An 11913-nucleotide genomic window follows, 5' to 3' on the forward strand; every position below is an offset into this window, starting at 1 on the left:
CTAAGGAAGCACGGTGTACCAAAACCAACTTAAAACAATGCTATATCATGGCATAATAAGCATAAAATCAGTCAAGTCATGGTCAATACATACTCAAACTATATGCTCCCTCAAGAGGCTAAAAATGGCCCTTTTCAAGGACAATAAGGAGAGGAGGTGGCCCTCTCCTTCTTGGGACCTCAAGGCACCATCCTCACCTCTGAAATCCCTCAAGATTTCAATGGTGAGGAGGCCCAAACACCAAGGTCTCGGAGCTCACCCAAAATGGCACAAAATGGAGCCTTGCAAGGCTTAAGAGGGGTCAAACAACCCCAAAGCTTGAAGCAACCTTAAACAACTATTTAGAGGGCCTAAAAACAGAACTTTTTTATGTTATACACTAAGCTCAAAAACAGATGCAAGATAGGCTAAAAAGCTATGCAAAAATGGGGTAAAAAGGGACAAAAGTCTTACCCTTGTAGACCCTCTTCACAAATGGTGGACCAGCAGTCTCCTTAGGTCCAAACCAGCTTCAAAACTTCAAAAACAACCCTCTAGAACCTCAGTTCCAAGAGAAAGGTGTAGTAGTAGGTGTTTGTGTGCAATACTAAGGCCTAAAACACACACAAATACAAGAGAATGAGAGATATAAATATAGGATAGATATAAAACCCTAAACCTAGAACCAGAGCTTCTCTAACAATTTTCTCTAACCCTAATGCCAAGAGAGGAAGCCTCTTCTTATAGGCAACTCCCTCTTGTAAGGCTTCCAAAACAAACCATCCAAGAGGGAAATCCCTCCATACATGTGTATGGAGGGGAACAGAGTGGGTGCCAGCTATCACAGTTGGCACAAAATATCTACTAAAAATAGATGAACAGTGATCGGCCATCCAAAATTGCCATTTTGACAAAATAAATGGCCGATCGGTAACAAATAATGCCGACCGGCAATATATATTGTCGATGGCATAAAATCACTAGCCGATGGTTTCGTGCCATGGCCGGTGATGTGTGGGGATGCCTCACAAGGCATTCCCTGCCCCACCAAGGCAAAACGCAAGTGTTTGGTGCAAAACCAGACACAAAACAGTCGAGTCGAGAGATCCTGAGACAAGGCGCGCAACCGAGACCTCCGGGAACTCAAGACGAACACAATCATGGATGATCACCGAGTGTTCCAACGGTGACGTCCAAGTCTTGAGGCCGGTCAAAAATGGGGTGTCTACAGTTGCCCCTCTTTGACAGAACTCGAAAGTCATAACAATGACGGGAGTGAATGTCAAAGCCCAGAGACGGCCCATTTTTGACAAGGCCGAAGACTTAGACAAACATGCAAGACAAGCAAGATATGCGCCCAAAGGTAGGGGCAAAATGCAAGACAATGCACAAAGCCGAACATAACTTATGATCGTGCAAGAAACATAGGGACGTATCCCGGTGTTTCGGAAATGTATAAGTATTGGAACGTATTCCAAATGATCTTAACCAAAGAGGGAGAAACATAGGGACGTATCCTGGTGTTTCGGAATGAAAGAGAAACATAGGGACGTATCCCGGTGTTTCGAAAAAAGAAAAAGAAACATAGGGACGTGTCCCGGTGTTTCGAAAGGAAGGAGAAACATAGGGACGTATCCCGGTGTTTCAGAGAGGTAGAGAAACATAGGGATGTATCCTGGTGTTTCGGAAAGGTATAAGCATTGGAACGTATTCCAAATGCTCTTAACCAAAGGGAGAGAAACATAGGGACATATCCCAGTGTTTCAGAATGGTTTAAGCATTGGAACGTATACCGAATGCTCTTAACCAAAGAAGGAGAAACATTAGGACATATCCCAGTGTTTCGGAAAAAGAAAAGAAACATAGGGACGTATCCCGGTGTTTCGAAAAGAAGGGAGAAGAAACATAGGGACGTATCCCAGTATCTCGAAAAGAAGAGAGAAACGTAGGGACGTATCCCGGTGTTTCAGAAAGAAGGGAGAAACGTAGGGACGTATCCCGGTGTTTCGAAAAAAGAGAAAGAAACATAGGGACGTATCCCGGTGTTTCGAAAAAAGAGAAAGAAACATAGGGACGTGTCCCGGTGTTTCAAAAAAAGAGAAAGAAACATAGGGACGTATCCCGGTGTTTCGAAAAAAGGAGAAGAAACATAGGGACGTATCCCGGTGTTTCTGGATAAGAGAGTGTGCATACAATGCAATACAGGTACACAAGACAGCGCGAGTGAGGTGCACAAAAGAAGTGCGATAAGATGCATTTTCTATGCAAGTATGGGGGCATTTTCTATGCAATCATGGAAAGCCTATTCTATGCATGATTGAAAGCAAAGCATATTCTATGCATGAATCATAACGATGTGCGGCACACACGTAACAGAAGTGTATATGAAAGTACACATTCTATGCAATAAAGGAGCATTTAAATATGTACTCTAGTGCCTCTGATTTACCTCTTAGAGGACTCTACAACACACTCTGCTCGAAAAGGGGACACCTTGTTTACATTGGCGAGAGATAACATCTGATGCTGCTTGAATTGCCATTCTGACTTGAAGCAGGCTTAAGCTTGGAATAGAGGCACACTCATTCTTCGAAGCACTGACAAGGCTTGAAGAGGTACATCTGGGGTACAATCACGGAGTTTTTCGAAGTTGAAGCACACTCAGATACCCGATATTTTCCTTTTTGCTTTTGTTTTGTAGTCTGGAACCCATATAGCTTCAAATAGGTCCTAGTTTTACTGTTCTGACATGACTTGGGTTGAACCCATCAGTTTTATGAAAGAACGAATCTTGTTTTGCATAAACGTGAAGAATGGCACAGCACTCTAAGCACAAAGCGATTTTATTTTTGAAGTTAAGAAATGAGTTCTTAACCGGGTATTGAGCCTACGACTGAACACAACGCACTACGACTCAACAACGGAAAACGAAAGGTAAACAACCTAAACACATCGAGACACGCTCAGAACGACTCAAAGCAAGAATAAAAGACACGACACACAGACGTGCACAGGGAGCCTGTTTCACCGGGTATTGTTTCTCACCCTTTCTCATTTGTGATCCTCACATCACTCGGCCCTCAAGCTCTATTTTTCTGAAAAAGCCATTTTCTCACTTTTTCTCTCATCGCACATCTCTCTATTCTTCAATCTCTTGTTTTTTTTTTTTTTTTTTTCAATCCCTCCCCTGGGTGGTTGATGGATAAACAGGAAGTCGTGGGCCCTTACCCCTGGTATTCTACTAGCTTTTGATTCTTGTTCACAACAGTGAATTCCTCCAACAGAGGGGTTGCGCTACAACTGGGTATGTAGCAAATCTGTAGCTGACATCAATTGATGATGCTCTGCTGGGAAGTTCGGACATGATCAGATCTGTCCAGATGAGGGAGTGGAATATCTCGCCCCATTCTAGTTTGTGCTTCGCACTTATCTTGATACCTCGTTGCTTGGAGGATGAGAGAGCTTCCAGCCCTTTGTTGTTGACTTCAGTTGTGCCCTTTCTGGCAAGTAGAGTGCCCTTTCTGGCAAATGCATTGACAACAGGGGAAAGACAGGAAGCCTGACTCAACTGTGCCCCTAGTTCATTATTTTGACCATTTTTTGTTTTGGTTTTCTACTAAAACAATTTTGACTAACATGAGAGTTAGATTAACACACTTGTTCGATTTTTTATTTTAAATCATGCAAGTCAGGCTATGAGCACTGAAAATTTTCCTTTTTTGGGTCCAAGAAATGGTCCAGTGTTTGGAAAAGATGGAACAATTTTCGAGAAAATTAGTCAACCTCAGTAAAAATTCTCAAAAACTATTTTTGCAAACGGCCGATGCTTAACAAGCGCGGAACTTACTCTTGAGACGTACAACCTCGGATCTGGACGAAAATTGCCCCCTTGCTCGAAAAGAGCTGCATGGCAACGGAAAGTTGCCCCTTGTTTGAACGGCACCGTAGTGCATTGAATGGCAACGGAAAGTTGCCCCTTGTGTGAATGGCACCGCAGCGCATTATAATCAGTCCTCGAAGCGATGATTGCAACCGAACTCTCGGATACAGAGAAGGCAAAGATTATCAGAACCATTACATGGACATGATCGAATTTGAAGTGTCTTAGGGCTGGACTTCAGAATGAAGTTGCCTATGTATCCCAAGGATAGGAATCAAGCCTTACGTAGTTCGGGGTTAAGGCACACTCGGGTATTAACCTCTCCTTTTTAGGCTCTAACTTTTGCCAAGGCGCCCGTTGCGGGTTTTCGACCTTGCGAGCTTTGTTCTTCTTTTTTTTTTTTTCAATTTTTGTATCTTTTCATTCTTTTTTTCTTTTTTCTTTCTTTTTTCATTTTTTTTCTTTTCTCTTTTTTTTCTTTTATTCTTGTTGTTATTTTCTTTTCCTTTTTTTTTTTTGTTCTTTTCTCTTGCTCTAACTTTTGCCTGAGTCGCCCTTCCGGGTTTTCGGCCCAGCAAGCCTCTCAAAGGGTAAAAGTGTAACAAGTCCATGCCAAATGGTTTTAGGGTTTTGCAGCCATCCGTATCCAGGAGAGTGGCCGTTGCATTGATTTACTGAAGGATCCATCTTCGGCTCTTCGAGCATATCGGACATTTTTGCCCCTAGTTCGAGGGGTGCTTTTGTTCTAGCTTCGCAAGCCTCCTCTGATAAAATCTGATCTTCTTGATCTGACTTTCTTGCCTCTTGTTCGAGGGCTGCTTTGAATCTGGCCATATAGGCCTCACATGGCGGTTGACCGTTGAACGTTCTGAATGGGTTCAAGGTTCGAAAACAAATGGATTGAATCTTGAGGCTGAGAGTGATCCTAGGCTGCACAATCTCAAGAGCGATTCCACACAAGTCTTCACAGGACCGCGCAAAACAGTTTTTGAAATCTTTTAAGAAAGCGACAAATCGCTCGCGCTGAAGACAGTGTAGGACCAATCTGGATCAAGCCAGGATCCTTCTTAGTACTCATACTAACAAGCATGATCTCGATCATTAAGGGCTTAACATGCCTCTCTTTCTCTCAATTCATCAAATTTTGCAAAACCCGAGGAATTCCTTCCTCTCTGTTTTTCTCACAATGTTTCGAAAAAAGTTTTGGAAAACTTAGGTCGATGCAATGAATTCAAGGCACAGAAAAGACACAGCTTCTAGTCAAATACTGCCATCTCATTTAGAATTTCTAGCACAACTGGCACACGGAAAAAGCAAACGCAAGAGTATGAAAATCACTGATGTTCCATTCAGATCTGTTGGCGTAACTGGCTCCAAGGCAGAAACAGACTCAAAAGAAAGCAAAAAGACAAACACAAAACAAGCATGTGATGTCCGAGATAACACCCCCGAAATCACCTGACTCTAACAAAACAGGACTGACTCGACATAACAAGACAGACCCGACTGACTCAGTACGAAAAGACTGACTCTAAACAAAGAGACAGACTCAAAACAAAACAACAGAACTGACTCAATACCCAAGCCAGAGCTTACAAAACCCAGCATTCACAAATGCTCAAAAAAGTACGTGCTATACGCACATCCGGAGTAAACTGAGCGCCGCCCGCAAGTGGTTCATCCCTCGATCACATCACATTATCCCCCACAAGTTCACCGATCAAGTGCCAATAGACTTTGCAGGACCTGGTGCGGGGATGACCTTGTTGTCAATCAGATTTTGTATCTCGTGGCGGAGACGGACGCATCTGTCGGTGTCATGACCGGTTTGTTGATGGAAAGCACAGTACTTAGTCGGGTCATGCTTTGCAGGGAGAGGATCGGGTAGGGGCCGTTGTTCTAACGGTTTCAGATGCCCTTTCCTGAGTAGGACCCCTAGAGCTTTAGACAAAGGCATAAAGAGCGGGGTGAAAACCCTTTTGCCTCGGGGTAGATAGTCCGAAGTTCGGGGGTTTGAAGTGGATACACCAACAAAGGGGGTGGCTGCTCTCGGTGTGGTGGTGGCGACCATGCCCACGTCTGAAGTCCTAGCAGCTGCATCACCGCTGGTGGTCGCATTCGAACTGCGGGTGAACGCCCTCCTAGGCTGCTCCTTCTCCTGGTCAATGAGGCCCTACTTCATGGCATCCTCGATCTGTACTCCCATCTCATGCAAATCTGAAAAGGTAAGGAAGGGGAGCACAATCATTTTCTGCATCAGTTTGGGCTGGAGGTTGCGCACAACCATCCGTATTTGATCCTTATCCATTGGCCTAATGGTCATCATTGAGGCCTTGGCCCTCCAGCGGGCCATGAATTTTGAGAAGCTCTCCTTTGGCTCTTGGCGGGTGACTTCAAGATCACGAGTTGTGACCTCAATCTGTGCATTGTAGGAGTATTGATCACTGAAGGCCTCAGTCATCTCTTCCCAATGTTGTTTCACATAGTTCTCCAATTTTGCATACCAGATTGCGGCTATCCCAGACAGGGTCCGGCCAAACAATGATAGCTTCTGTAATCTGGTGAGGCCCATCGGCCTTAGTATGTCCGAAAACAGCCGCAAATGTACCATGGGATCCCCAGATCCATCAAAGCGGTCGATGTGCGGCATCTTAAATCTGTTTGGCAGCGTCACAGCCGAGTCTGTATACCTATCTTCAATGTCAGGAATGGAGTGGGCCCCCTGAGACTTCTTGAACAATTTCTCAAGCTTGCTCACTTTCAATGCTGTGGGGTTTGTCTCGATATCAAAGGGGGGGGTCTGGTAGGTTGGTGGGTGTTTTAGATAGCTGGGGTATAACCGGGGGCGGAGCTGGCCCTGTCAGAATGTCCGTATCTTCCTGGACATTAGCTGTCTCCCCGAGTGTTGGAACTCTTGGTGGGGGAGAAGCCTGGTGTGAAGTAGATACTCCAGTTTGCTGCTCTAACCTGGCAATTGTCTCTGCCTGTTGGGCTATGACCACAGCCTGTTGCTTGGCAAATTCTGCTTGATGGACAGCGTCTTGCTGCATGGCTTTCATACTATCTTGGAGTTGGCGCACCATCTCTTCCATTCCCGCCATATTGCCCTGATCTAACTGATCTATCGGTATATCTGTCTCTGTGGTAAAAGCAAATATCTCAACCCAACCGCACACAGGTGAGATGGATAATGACTGCTGATCCGAAGACTGTTGAACTGATGATCTGTGCCTGATTGCCTTTGAACTGAATCTCTGACCTGACAAAGTCTATCAGCACAAGTCTGATGAACCTCGGGGGATATTGGAGCCTTCTGAAGCTATGGTTCCAAGACTACCCTGGCAAAAGAGAAAACAGACAGCATCTCAGCCTGATTTCACCTGAACAGATACAAGCATAGTTGAATGAGTGTGCTCTCTACTGAATTCTGCCCAAAATTCTGCTGGTAAACTGATACCCTCAGGTAAAACTAATTCTTCCAAATACTGATGCCCGCAGGCCTGATACCCAGACTTGCAAACTGATACATGCATTCCTGTAGAGACACACTCTGACAGCACATAACAGATAATTGAGAGCCAAAACACCCCTATGTTAGGGTAGGGTTTCCCTGTCCTATTTTGTCAGGAGCTAGGGTTTCACTACGCACGCAGCGGTTTCAAACAACCTATAATCGGGTAAGCAACCTGTCCTAACTTGGAATGGTCACTATGGATCCGAATATGCACTAGGTCGAATGGTCGAAAAGGGTGCCCCGGTAAAAACCGGGGTTTGTGTTTCCATACTGTCAGAGCCCATAACCGGTCAACCTTATGGTCATGCCTTGACAAGACAAGCCTCGGGCAAACCGTTCAGGAATGGCAGATGGCAAACACGATGTCCTAGGCGCACCAATGCAAATGCAATGCAAAGAGACACATAAATGAAATCAAAACAGGATATCATGAGTTCGAGTTAAGCTCTCTAAATCCCCAACAGAGTCGCCAGAAACTGTAGACGCGCCCGCGTGAGGCCCTCGCGCTACAGTTCAGACTCAATTTGTGTCACGGTTCTTAATCTAAACCAAAAAGTCCAAATCCAGCAAATCGTTTTGAGAAACAGATTTTTGAAAAGAAGTGCCAAACATGGACTGCTTTGCCAGATACAGAGTCGCCATCTAAATATTTTTATAGGAGAATTTAGGAAACCCTGACTCGGTGCCAAAGGCCACGTGTCCGTCATCACCAAAGTTGCCTCGGCTCGGGAGCTTGGGTACGATTGGGGAAGGTCAGCTATGAGCACCCCCTCTCGCCCGATCCGAAGATCGGCCTCTACTAACCGTGATATCCATTTTTAAAAACGTTGTGTGTTCTTATTCCGGTTATTAGCCTAGAATTACTATGTTATGCGCACAGCAAACAAGTATAGACCAAATCGCCTAAATTGGAACAAAACATTTCATGCTTGTTTTGAAAATGGTTTGCTACTCGCAAGTAGGCTAAAATGCAGGTTTTGCCACCCTCGAGTGAGCTTTTAGAAAAGATGGTTTTGCCACTAACTAGTGGGCTTAAAACTCACAGTTTTAATACGTTATCCCAATTTAGGTAATTTAACCTCTATCCACAGGCATTCAAGTAGTTGTATCACATAAGCAGCTAGCCTCATGGTAATCATGCTGTTATGGCAACACTCACACGCATGCGGTATGCTAAAGCATAAATGCTTACCGAGTACTCCGAGCCAAAACAAAAACTAGTTAGTAATCATATGCATGATCCTAGTTCATGTTAAGATGGCTAATGCAACACATGCAAAATGCAACTAAGATAGGCTCGGTTAATCTACAATGACATGTGAAATGCTACAACTAACACGTATTCAATTTGGAATTGAAATACAAATGCAGTTAGAATGATGCGCCGAGCCCGGTGCATGCAAGACAAATGTATGATGCACGCATGCATAGCATAAGGTATGCTAAAGTAAACATGTCCTAATACTAACCATCAAAGCAGGTAAGTAAAAGGGAGAAAGAAGTGGGGGTTGGAAGACATGCACACACTCACCCACACTTATTACAAATTCACCTTCGCTCGGAGGGACCGAAAGAATAATACAAATTAACTAACTCGCAAGCTAATTAATTATTACAAATCACCTAATTAATTATCAAATTAACTAAGCTAAGAAAAGCAATAAAAGGAGAGCCTCGGGAAGAAGGTCCAATGCACGCATGCTCGGGTCTTGCTCGGAAGTCCAATGCCATGCACAAGCCGCCTCTGTTTTCTCTGCTCTACTTCTCTGAAGACTTCCAAAGTCTCAGGATGTGCTCACTGGATGTTGGGGAATGCCACCGGCTAGAGGGAATCATCATCGGTTGTGATTTGGTGTCGATCGGCCAAAAATTAATCCATCGGCCACCGATGGATTGCCGGTCGGCACTCTGTGCAGTCGATCGGCAAAAATTTCCTGGAGAATCCGTTTGACAGCAGCAGAGGACAGAGCTTTGCATGGCAATGTAATTCAAGCAATGTATGCTCCAACCATATCCCTTATCATGTTTATGACTCAAAGGGACATGGTCCTTAGTTCTCGGACCATCAATCGCGCATTTCAATGCGTGATGACCCAAGAGACCAAGTTATGTATGTTGATTTCAAATGCAATGCAAACCAACAAACAAAGGCCCAACTCCCATCACTAAATCAAGGAACAAGGCATGCATGCTAGATGGAGTGCAACCTAGGCATGTGAGCTAGCATGCAACATGGGCATACAATGCATTTATGCAAGTATGCAAGCAAACATGCAAGGTAAGCATGCAAACAAGCAAAGGATGGACTTAAGATCGTTTGGGCAGTCCTTAAGGAAGCCCAAAACAGTGGCCATCAACCAAGGAAATGAGGCCAAATGCACATGCAAGCATACTTGACGACATGGACCAACATTTAAGCACATAAAGGCAACTTTTAAGCGCACTTTAAAAGAGGCATAGCATGGACAATTAACATGCAAATGAAGCTCTGAAAATCATGCTATAGGAGGTGCCAAACCAACTAAACAAAGCAAGCATATCATGCAACCAAGCCCAGCACCTAAGGCTCACCAAAGAGGCATTGGACTACACTTATCAAGACCAAACATGGCATGATTTAAGCAACTAAAATCAGGGTTTTAGCATGTCAAAATGAACCCCAAAAACCACTTAGATGACATCTAAATGACTTACACATGGAAGCATGCACAAATGCACTTTCAAGGAGCATGAAACACAAACTCTTGAAACATCAAAGAGCCATGAAATGCAAGTATACAAGCATGCTAACTGGACTGAAATGACATGGAAAATAGTCCCAACTCACTAAATCAAAACAAGTAATGCATGCTATACACTCACATACTTGAAGCCTACAAGCTAAAATGCAAAGGGACTATGCAATGCATGCTAAAGTCGACCCAAACAACTAAGGACAGACCTTAAACATGGCAAAATAAACATGGAAGCTTCACAAAACTAAGCCTAAAGCATGCTAGAACAATGGTTTACAACCTAAGGCATGTTAAGGCAACAAAATGGCATTACAAGGCATGTATGCTAAGGAAGCACGATGTACCAAAACCAACTTAAAACAATGCTATATCATGGCATAATAAGCATAAAATCAGTCAAGGCATGGTCAATACATACTCAAACTATATGCTCCCTCAAGAGGCTAAAAATGGCCCTTTTTAAGGACAATAAGGAGAGGGGGTGGCCCTCTCCTTCTTGGGACCTCAAGGCACCATCCTCACCTCTGAAATCCCTCAAGATTTCAGTGGTGAGGAGGCCCAAACACCAAGGTCTCGGAGCTCACTCAAAATGGCACAAAATGGAGCCTTACAAGGCTTAAGAGGGGTCAAACAACCCCAAAGCTTGAAGCAACCTTAAACAACTATTTAGAGGGCCTAAAAAAAGAAATTTTTTATGTTATACACTAAGCTCAAAAACAGATGCAAGATAGGCTAAAAAGCTATGCAAAAATGGGGTAAAAAGGGACAAAAGTCTTACCCTTGTAGACCCTCTTCACAAATGGTGGACCAGTAGTCTCCTTAGGTCCAAACCAGCTTCAAAACTTCAAAAACAACCCTCTAGAACCTCAGTTCCAAGAGAAAGGTGTAGTAGTAGGTGTTTGTGTGCAATACTAAGGCCTAAAACACACACAAATACAAGAGAATGAGAGATATAGATATAGGATAGATATAAAACCCTAAACCTAGAACCAGAGCTTCTCTAACAATTTTTTCTAACCCTAATGCCAAGAGAGGAAGCCTCTTCTTATAGGCAACTCCCTCTTGTAAGGCTTCCAAAACAAGCCATCCAAGAGGGAAATCCTTCCATACACGTGCATGGAGGGGAACAGAGTGGGTGCCAGCTATCACAACTGGCACAAAATATCTACTAAAAGTAGATGAACAGTGATCGGCCATCCAAAATTGCCATTTTGGCAAAATAAATGGCCGATCGGCAACAATGAATGCCGACCGGCAATAGATATTGCCGATGGCATAAAATCACTGGCCGGTGGTCTCGAGCCATGGTCGGTGATGTGTGGGGATGCCTCACAAGGCATTCCCTGCCCCTCCAAGGCAAAACACAAGTGTTTGGTGCAAAACCAGACACAAAACAGTCGAGTCGAGAGATCCTGAGGCAAGGCGCGCAACCGAGACCTCCGGGAACTCAAGACGAACACAATCATGGATGATCACCGAGTGTTCCAACGGTGACGTCCAAGTCTTGAGGCCGGTCAAAAATAGGGTGTCTACAAATGGTAAAAGAATTAAATTTTGGTTGGATGCATGGGTATCATGTACTCCTTTGTCCAACCTTTATCCTAGACGTTACTCTCTAGCAACAAGTAAAGATTCATTTGTCCATCAGTATTTGTATCAGACTGTGGATAATCAAACTCATTGGAATATCATATACAAGAGAACTTTGAGAGCATGGGAAGATGATTTGCATCTTGAGCTGATCAATAGATTGCCACAACCTCTCAGCGTTAATAATAATTGTGTGGATCATTTGCTATGGGCTC

The sequence above is a fragment of the Camellia sinensis genome, chromosome 4, assembly GCF_055761805.1.
Source record: "Camellia sinensis isolate YWXY chromosome 4, ASM5576180v1, whole genome shotgun sequence".
In the NCBI taxonomy this organism is placed as follows: Eukaryota; Viridiplantae; Streptophyta; class Magnoliopsida; order Ericales; family Theaceae; genus Camellia; species Camellia sinensis.